Source organism: Phalangium opilio, unplaced genomic scaffold (assembly GCF_054372755.1).
Source record: "Phalangium opilio isolate 3A_F unplaced genomic scaffold, DU_Popi_V2 ptg000082l_1, whole genome shotgun sequence".
Classification (NCBI taxonomy): Eukaryota; Metazoa; Arthropoda; class Arachnida; order Opiliones; family Phalangiidae; genus Phalangium; species Phalangium opilio.
The window spans coordinates 10,422,983-10,432,482 of record NW_028324189.1 but is presented as its reverse complement, the minus strand read 5'-3'; positions in this window follow the sequence as shown (position 1 = coordinate 10,432,482).

Here is a 9,500-nt window from a genome sequence, read left to right as displayed (position 1 = left end):
CATCTAGGTCCTATTTAGCCTGCATTACTAAGCCTTTGATAGCGCCTCACCAGGCGTATTCGCTTTACCTCGAATCTGTGACCTACCTCATTCACTTCATGACAAGCTCCAGTTTGTAACCAGTGACAAACTTATGGAACACAACTTATGATACTATCTATACTATAAGGTATTGAGTTTCACTCATCCTTTAAAAATCTTCGGAATCGACTGTCTAGAAAAATCCTTCAAAACTTTTTGCGGTTTTAAGTTTTTAAAGCGTGGGTTGATTTTTCTCGGCGAAAAGGGTGTAATGTAAAGCCCATAACTGGTTTTTCTAGATCGTGCTATGGTTCGACTTAAAATCAAAGAAAAAAAAAATTAAAAAACATACAAGTTCTTTTTTTTTTCTCCATTTCATTTCGAAAAATTCGAATTTTAAAGAGATTCAAAAACATCGCCCGATTTCAAATTATAATCAAGGAGCTACCATGAAGTGATATCTAGTTTACTAGGGAGAAGGTATAAATTCGCCACATTTCTAGCTTTATCTCCAGTCCAAACGTAGGTCCGGAGTTAATCCCCGCCTCTAAATTACAACCAGCATCTCATTGGTTCTTGAAAACTCACGTCAGCGCGACGCGAATGACGAAAATTACTTGTATATTGTCAGCGACCCCAAAAGACAGACAGGAAGATGGAAACCATAAGCCGACAACAAAATCGCCAGGGAGAAAAACATCTCCGCTAGGGAATCCCCAGACGTCATCAACTGGAATCAAAGGGACCCGGGACCGTAGCAGGGGCGTCGTAATATAATCTTTCAGCCCTCTGTAGTGGTCTAGGGATGCAGTGATACGGATTGGAGCTGGCTAGGGTATAAAAGGCCAGCGCGAGGCTCTAACAGGATCATCTCTCGACGGGGACTCAACTTGGTGGGAATTATTTAGGCTGAAAAGCCGAGCCTACCAAGGGTTAGCGAACTGGGAAGAATTAGGTTGAAAAACCGGCCCCAGCAAACTAACCAAGAGCCTCCCGGCTATAGAGCCTCCGCGTGCCGGCCAGCCCGATCTTCGCTCCCGCGCTATTACTCATCCATCGTGTATTCACTTTTAAATTTATATTTTAATAATACCCAAGTATCTGTAAATATTTTATATCAATAAATTCGCAATAATTACTCGTACAACTCCGACCCGACTACTTTCTACGCCTGACAACTGGTGGAGGCGCCGGGCAACGATTGTACCGAGCTCAAGTATTTCTCATGAGTAGAGAGCCGTCTCTCTCCCCATATTCGTCCGCTTACTCCGCCGATACTGAACTCTATTGGACCGCTGAATATCCGATATCCGCGGCCGCACCCGACGCTACTCCCTCCGAGCCTGTAGCCCGAATCTCCCGACGTAAGCTTCACCTCGCACCAGAATTCCAAGGGTTAGACCGACCGATCCGTCGTAAACTACCGTCCACCCCATCCTTCAACATGACGTCGGCTGCTGACATAGCTACCATCGTGGCCGCCGCCCTCGGCGCTATGAATCTTCAACGAGACGTTCCCACCTTTGATCCCGACAAGCAGGACGTCAACGACTTCCTTACCCTATTCGAACAGAGAACCACAGGCAAATCTGATGCCGACCGGATTTTACTGCTTCCTTCGGCCTTTGTGGGAAAATCCCTGACCTGGTACTCCACCCAGGTCCGAATAACGGCATCAAACCCGCTTAATACTTGGCAACAATGGAAGACAGCGCTCTTGAATGAATTTGGTCGATCCAGTCAGGCTATCTTTAACGAACTTCTTGCTCACCGGCAACTCCCCGGAATGGATCCTGTCAAGTATTACCGGGACACTATGACTCTGTGTTCCCTGGCCAATGCGGGAATGGACGACTCCGAGAAAATAAACTTTCTCCTCCGAGGGTTGCTTCCAGAAATTCGCGACAAGTTAGTCCTCATGTGTCCTAACAGCCCTCAAGACTTCCTTAGCAAGTTGCACCTGCTGAATTCGGTGCAGTCCAGTTCGTCAACACTACCGAACTCTTCGGACGGAAAAATCCTGGAACTACTCGCCCAACTAGCCACCCGAAATGCTGCGCCGGTACCCTCCACAGTCGCTCCCGCTCTGTACCAAACCACTGCCGGGGGAGAACTGGAGGCCCTGCGCCAGGAGATAAAGGAATTACGACGAGAAATGGAATCCCTGCGCTCTGCGTCTCGTCGCCGTGACCCTAGCCCATCTGGCCTTTCCTGCTACAAGTGCGGACGTAAAGATCACTATGCCTCCTATTGTCGAGAGAATGTTCGATCTCCTGAGGATCTTCACCCGTCGAGAAACCGCGATAATTCGCCTTACCGCTCCGGCTCTTATACTACTGACAACCGAAACCGCTCGCCGTTCCGACCCAGCCCCAGCTTCAACTCTCGCCCTAGAAGCCCGTCGCCATTTACTCCGAATCGCACTAATTCTGACTGGCGCCGGGGCCGCAGCCCGTCTCCGCATCCAAACGGCCGAAGTCAACAACTTTCGGGAAACGGGGACCGACGGTGGTAGAAGGAGGACCCGCACCGTCTCTACCTACCTATCCACTCCTCCTTAGCCCTTCCAACAAACTCATCTCATTACCCGCCACTATCCAACAAACATCTCTACAGCTCATTATTGACTCAGGCAGTACAAAGAATATCATCAATCCTAGGCTGGTCGAAACCTTAAAATTACCCGTTAACCCGAGCCCATCTGTTCGTCTTCGGGTGGCCGATGGCTCGCTAATTACCCCGCTCGGAATCACCACCATGGACATCAAAATTGGCCAGACAACTTACCCCGTCGAAGCGCTAATCATTGATAACTTCGAGTACGAGATCCTGCTGGGACTAGAATTCTGCAACGCCCACGAGGTGGAGATAAGTTTTAAAACACGCTCCATTGTCATTGGCGAAGAATCCTTCCCCTTGCCAGATGGCATCTTTGAACACTCAGACCTAGTTCGAAATTCGTGGGACGTCACTATCCCACCAGCCTCTGAAATTGCCCTCGACATAACAGTCCCTAACGCTTCGGGTCCTCTCATGATCGAACCCCTCCAGTCGACCTACCAACGCTTTGGACTACTTATTTGCAAAACCGTGACTACTTTCCAAAATGGTCGAGCCATAGTTCGGGTCGCCAACCCACACCAACAGTGTATAATTCTGCCCCGCAACGCTAAATTGGCCCGAGCCCACGAGGTCTTAGAACTCTACGCGCTAAACTCCAGAGATTCACGTGCTGAAACTAGCCTCCCAAAAGACTTGGACATTGGAACCCAACTTTCGCCCACCGAGAAAGACCGACTACTGAGACTACTTAAACAACATACTGAGGTATTCTCGAAATTCGAAGGCGACTTAGGTCGAACCTCCTTAATCAAACATCAGATTCAAACCGGTGACGCCGCCCCGACTCGCTCTCATCCCTATCGGAAGTCCCTCAAAGAACGAGAAGTCTTGCAGCAGGAAGTCAATAAACTTCTGGAAAGTGGAATTATTCGGGAGTCCTGCAGCCCTTGGGCCGCACCGGTGATTCTCATAAAGAAACGCGATGGCAATTGGCGATTTTGCGTCGATTGGCGAAAGCTAAACACAGTCACCAAGAAGGATGTACACCCTTTACCTAGAATTGATGATACTCTGGATCGACTAGCGGGGTCCACCCTCTTCACGACCTTGGATCTGGCCTCTGGATATTTCCAGGTCGAGCTTGAGGAGTCCGCCAAGGAAAAGACTGCATTCGTAACGCCCGATGGGCAATATGAGTTCAACGTCCTGGGCATGGGGTTGTGCAACTCCCCCGCCACCTTTCAACGCCTGATGTACAAAACATTAGGTAGCCTGATGTGGAAGGTCACCATGGCTTATCTTGATGACATAATAATTTTTTCGGGTTCCTTTGACGAACATATTCACCATCTCGATCAAGTACTATCCTGCCTTCGCTCAGCCAATCTTAAAATCAAGCCAAGTAAATGTTCTTTTGCGAAACCCCGAATTCGGTACCTCGGTCACATCATCGATGGAAATGGCATAGCCCCCGACCCACGAAACTTAGAAGCAGTGGCAAAGTTCCGCACCCCCAAGACAGTTAAACAAATACAACAATTCCTGGGGTTGGCAGGGTACTACCGCCGATTTATTAAGGACTTTGCCGGCATCTCAAAGCCACTAACAGAGCTTACGAAGAAAGAAAACCCCTTCCATTGGGATGGCGCCGCCGATCAAGCCTTCCACCATCTTCGCGACTGTCTCGTGTCCTCACCCATAGTTCAACACCCCCAGTGGAACCAGCCTTTCGAGATACATACGGACGCATCAGCCTACGGGGTGGGCGCCATTTTGAAGCAACGTATCAATAACCAAGAAAGGGTTATCGCCTATGCCAGTCGCCTACTCAACTCAGCCGAGCGGAATTACAGTCCAACCGAGCGAGAGTGCCTAGCCATAATTTTTGGAGTCAATAAGTTCCGACCTTACGTACACGGGCGCCCTCTTTCCGTGGTAACCGACCATCATGGGTTATGCTGGCTCACATCCGTGAAAAACCCCAACGGACGTCTCGCCCGTTGGTCATTAACCCTCCAGGAATTCGATCCAGTTATCCGATATAAAAACGGGCGTAAACACCTGGACGCAGACGCGCTCTCTCGGTCTCCGTTTGAACCGGCCCCAAACATTCACGCCTCTCTGATAACTTCGGCGGAGGTAAATTCCCTGGACCTCACCCAATTCGACATACCATCTCTACAACGCCAGGACCCATTTATGGCGTCCATTATACAGTTTCTGGAAGATGAACCGTTGACTGCACCAAAAACACTTCGGAAAACGGCCCGCTGTTTTGAATTAATCGATGGCCTTCTCTTCCGAAGGGTTAGGATCGACGAAGGACTAACATCCGTTCTAGTGGCTCCTAACGCTATCAGGAATGCAATACTTTATGCGTTACATGATGACGTTACGGCTGGTCACCTGGGCCTTCAACGTACCTGGAAACGCATTCGCTCCAGATTCTTCTGGCCAAAGATGCTTTCACAGGTCACCAACTATGTGCAGTCCTGTGCTCCCTGCCAACGGCAAAAAATCTACCCAGGAAAACCAGCAGGACTACTTCAACCCATTCCCCCGACGGTTAAACCTTTCGAGAGGGTGGGACTGGATAAACTCGGACCCTTCCCAACCTCGCATGAAGGCAATGTCCACCTAGTGGTATGCACGGACTATTGCACGCGCATGGTAATCGCCAAGGCCATCCCTCGAGGGACGGCTGAGGAAGTTGCACGGTTCCTAACACACGACGTCATGCTTAAGTTTGGAGCCCCAAAAGAACTAATCACCGACCGCGGCACGGAGAATGTCAACAAACTCATGGAAGAAGTAAATAAACTCTATTCAGTTCGCCACATTCGCACCACAGCCTACCATCCGCGTACCAATGGACTAGTAGAACGATTTAATAAGACCCTAGCCGACATGATGGCCCAATACGTGTCCGGCGATCATAGAGATTGGGATCGATTCTTACCCTTTCTAGTGTTCGCTTATAATACCTCCACCCATGCCGTCACCGGATACACGCCCTTCTTCCTGCTACACGGCTACGAGGCCGATTTACGCTTGGACGCCGCTTTACAACTTCCCGCTTCAACCCTACGAACCCAATTCGGCTTTGAAAACATCTTATACGCTCAACGTGCCAGGACCTTAGCTGCCGACCGCCACGCCATGGCACAAAGTAAAGACAAGGAGCGGTTCGACTTGAAACGCAGGGAAGCCTCTTACAAGGAAGGGGACCTCGTGTTCCTAAAAACCCCCCGCCGAGTCCCAGGCCTCTCCGAGAAACTTCTCCACCAATACGCGGGCCCATTTCAAATTATCCGCCAAACCGCCCCAAATAACTTTGAAATTCGCTCGTCAGATGGGGGAAAAACCGATCTTGTATCGGTCGAGAGATTAAAACCCTATATCGCTCGAAATGACGTTCCAAGTTCCAGCCCCCGCGTCCATTTCCGTGATAAACCAACAATACACAAATATTTTCCCGAGGATGCCCCACACCTGGTCTCAACCAACGAAAAAGCGGATTCCACCCCTACACCGTCCCCCCTCACTATCACGCCCTCTCCAGAGGTTTGCCACCAAAATCAAGACCACGGGGGTCTTCGACGCTCTACTCGCCTCCGAACTAGCCCCACAAGGTTTTCCCCCGGTCGTTACTAGAAGACGGTCTCCCGGAAAAGAGGTTACTTCTGTTTTCATTACCGAACTCATCGTATCCATTGCTCGACGTGCCAACATGAAACCTTCGGCTAAACTACGCCATTCCCGTTTCCAAAATCACGTAAAACTTCTGGAAACCACCGCGCCCCTCAATCCTCGCGTAATTAAACGCATGGAAAAACAACAAAGACGAAATCAACGCCGACATCAACGCGGCGCTTTTACCGAGTTTCCAGCGGCACCGTCAGCCCTAATGGCCGCCAACGCTAGTGTTCCGGCTCCCGCCCGCTCTCCCGCACCGGACAATTCCACCACAAAACACCCGATTGAGCCCGACGTCCTTTCCGTCGACCCGACTGAGTTCATAACGGATTTCATCGACACCGAGGACCCGTTCTTCCAGATGACCGCCATTATTCGCCGAGACGGCTCTTCTTTCGACGGGGAGCTGTCAGCGACCCCAAAAGACAGACAGGAAGATGGAAACCATAAGCCGACAACAAAATCGCCAGGGAGAAAAACATCTCCGCTAGGGAATCCCCAGACGTCATCAACTGGAATCAAAGGGACCCGGGACCGTAGCAGGGGCGTCGTAATATAATCTTTCAGCCCTCTGTAGTGGTCTAGGGATGCAGTGATACGGATTGGAGCTGGCTAGGGTATAAAAGGCCAGCGCGAGGCTCTAACAGGATCATCTCTCGACGGGGACTCAACTTGGTGGGAATTATTTAGGCTGAAAAGCCGAGCCTACCAAGGGTTAGCGAACTGGGAAGAATTAGGTTGAAAAACCGGCCCCAGCAAACTAACCAAGAGCCTCCCGGCTATAGAGCCTCCGCGTGCCGGCCAGCCCGATCTTCGCTCCCGCGCTATTACTCATCCATCGCGTATTCACTTTTAAATTTATATTTTAATAATACCCAAGTATCTGTAAATATTTTATATCAATAAATTCGCAATAATTACTCGTACAACTCCGACCCGACTACTTTCTACGCCTGACAATATTCAGACTGAGGACAGGCGAAATAGCCCGGCTTCCCCTTGTATTTTTAAAAGGGGACTGGAACGATGGAGTGCGCGAATACTAGGGCATTCATAACCTTCTCCCTTGTAAACTAGATATCACTTCTTGGTGCTACTACGATTTTTTCGACTAATGCATTGGTGGAGATTTATTTGACGAGTAGCAGGCACCCCGTGTTTATTCCACATAGAACTTAGTACAGTTAAAGAGGGAGAGCTGCCATTACTCCATAGTATGTGTTAGGTTACTATATACAACTTCTTGAAGACGCAAACCATATATTAGCTTCTTTTCCCGCGTTTTTTTTTTTCTTTTTCTTTTTTGGCGGGAAAGTGTGTATGGGGGAAAGGGGGTTGAATATAATTTCGCGCCAGTCATGCTTGAATGCTACCACCCCAAAACCCTCAATCATGAAAGGACGCCACGAGCTGCAGGGGTCAAAGGCGAGTCCAGTAGAGGGTCCATAACTTGTAGTGAAACCCAGTAGAGTATTGCCTAGATGCACTTTTCAACTTTTTACGTGTATTTTGAGACTTTGTGTGATGGACATTTAGTTTTTATAGTAAAAATAGCGTAAAACTTACTATGAATTCGAAATATATTTTGATGAAGGTGTGGTATAGTACATTATTGAAAAATAAATTATACGCAGTTTGAGAACTAAAATTTATGGAAAATTTTCATTCAAAATCTAAAATACCCGTAAAAATTCCTATTCAATCTCAAAATAATCTTTCTTACTTTGAAACCTCCATTTTAAATTAACTTTCCCAGCCCTTAAAATTTTTAACATAGTGTATCATTTTAAAATTTCAGTATATTTAAACTTCGCAAACGTAAATATTAATGAGAATCAGTTAGAACATTCTAATTGAGATGATTATAAAAGCATCCCAAATATTTTTTCCACAAAAAAACATTCAAGGCTAAACCCCTGACAGGAGCACTCACTGATTGGTCACGTGGCGCTCATCTTTTGGGAGTTTTGGCGCGCGATTTTGGCGGGAAAATCGTGATTACATCTACCACTACCTCTGTTAAAGAATAATATTTCACAATCTTTGAATTAGGGTTAGATTCAGGGCTTAAATTTCGCAAAACCTTTATAATTGGCGGGATATATTTATAATAGGTATTGTTATTTGGTTTATAATGAAATATTAACTTCCTAAAATGAGGAGGACCCTCCCATATTTCTGTCTGGGCGTTTAATAGTAATACCACCCACTGACATACCGTACGTTTTAATGAATAGTGGATAAATTTTTCCATTTTATTTTTTTAAATGCAATTGTTTGAGGGCGTAGTTAATAAACTAGTAAAGTTAGTTTCCTGTTGGAGAAACTAGTTTAGTTTTGCTAAATTTAAAAAAGAGGAAAAGAAAAAAACAGCTTAAACTCCTATTACTAACCTTGAACAACCGTATTATTATCACCTGCAATTTTTTAAATGTCTTTTAATCACTATTCCGTTAATTGCATTCTTGGATTCAGTGGGAGAAGGGTTACAAAAACACGTTTTGAATGGAATATTTAGATATTCTAAGATGGTTGGTTGCTTACTTTCATGGCCATGAGGAAGTGTTTCACGTATTTATAACAGTTATTTAATTTTTTATATAATTAGTGCACGTTGATAAGGCTTAACCCTAATTGAAGTAGAGAAACGTTAGGCTTAGCAACAGTAAGTAATAAAAGAATTATATAGATATTAGGCCTAGCAATTGTAACCCTAAATGGCTCAACATTAGGCTTAGCAATTGTAACATTAAATAGCTCGAAATTAGGCTTAGCAACAGTAAATAATAAAAGGTTTATACAGTATAGATATAAGGTCTAGAAATTGTAGCCCTAAATGGCTCAACATTAGGCTTAGCAATTGTAACCCTGAATGGCTCGACATTAGCCTTAGCCAAAAACAACCCTTAGACGTAACCATAGTAACCCTAGACATCAATATACAAGAATTAAGATTAGGCTTAAATTAACCTTTCAAATTACCCCTGGATTTGGGCATACTTTTAGGGTTAAAAAAGCAACGGATTTAAATGAACAACAGACTAGAGGATAATAATAAATTCACTCGAGGCCTTTGGCTAGCTTTGAACCTAAACTTTTAACGTTTTATTTCTCGGATCATTTCTTTTATAAAATTCTCCAAGTAAGTATTGCTCGCGTAGGTAACCTTTAGTATACTCATGCTCTAGTGATAACAAAAGGGAAGTTTTCGTGAATTATTT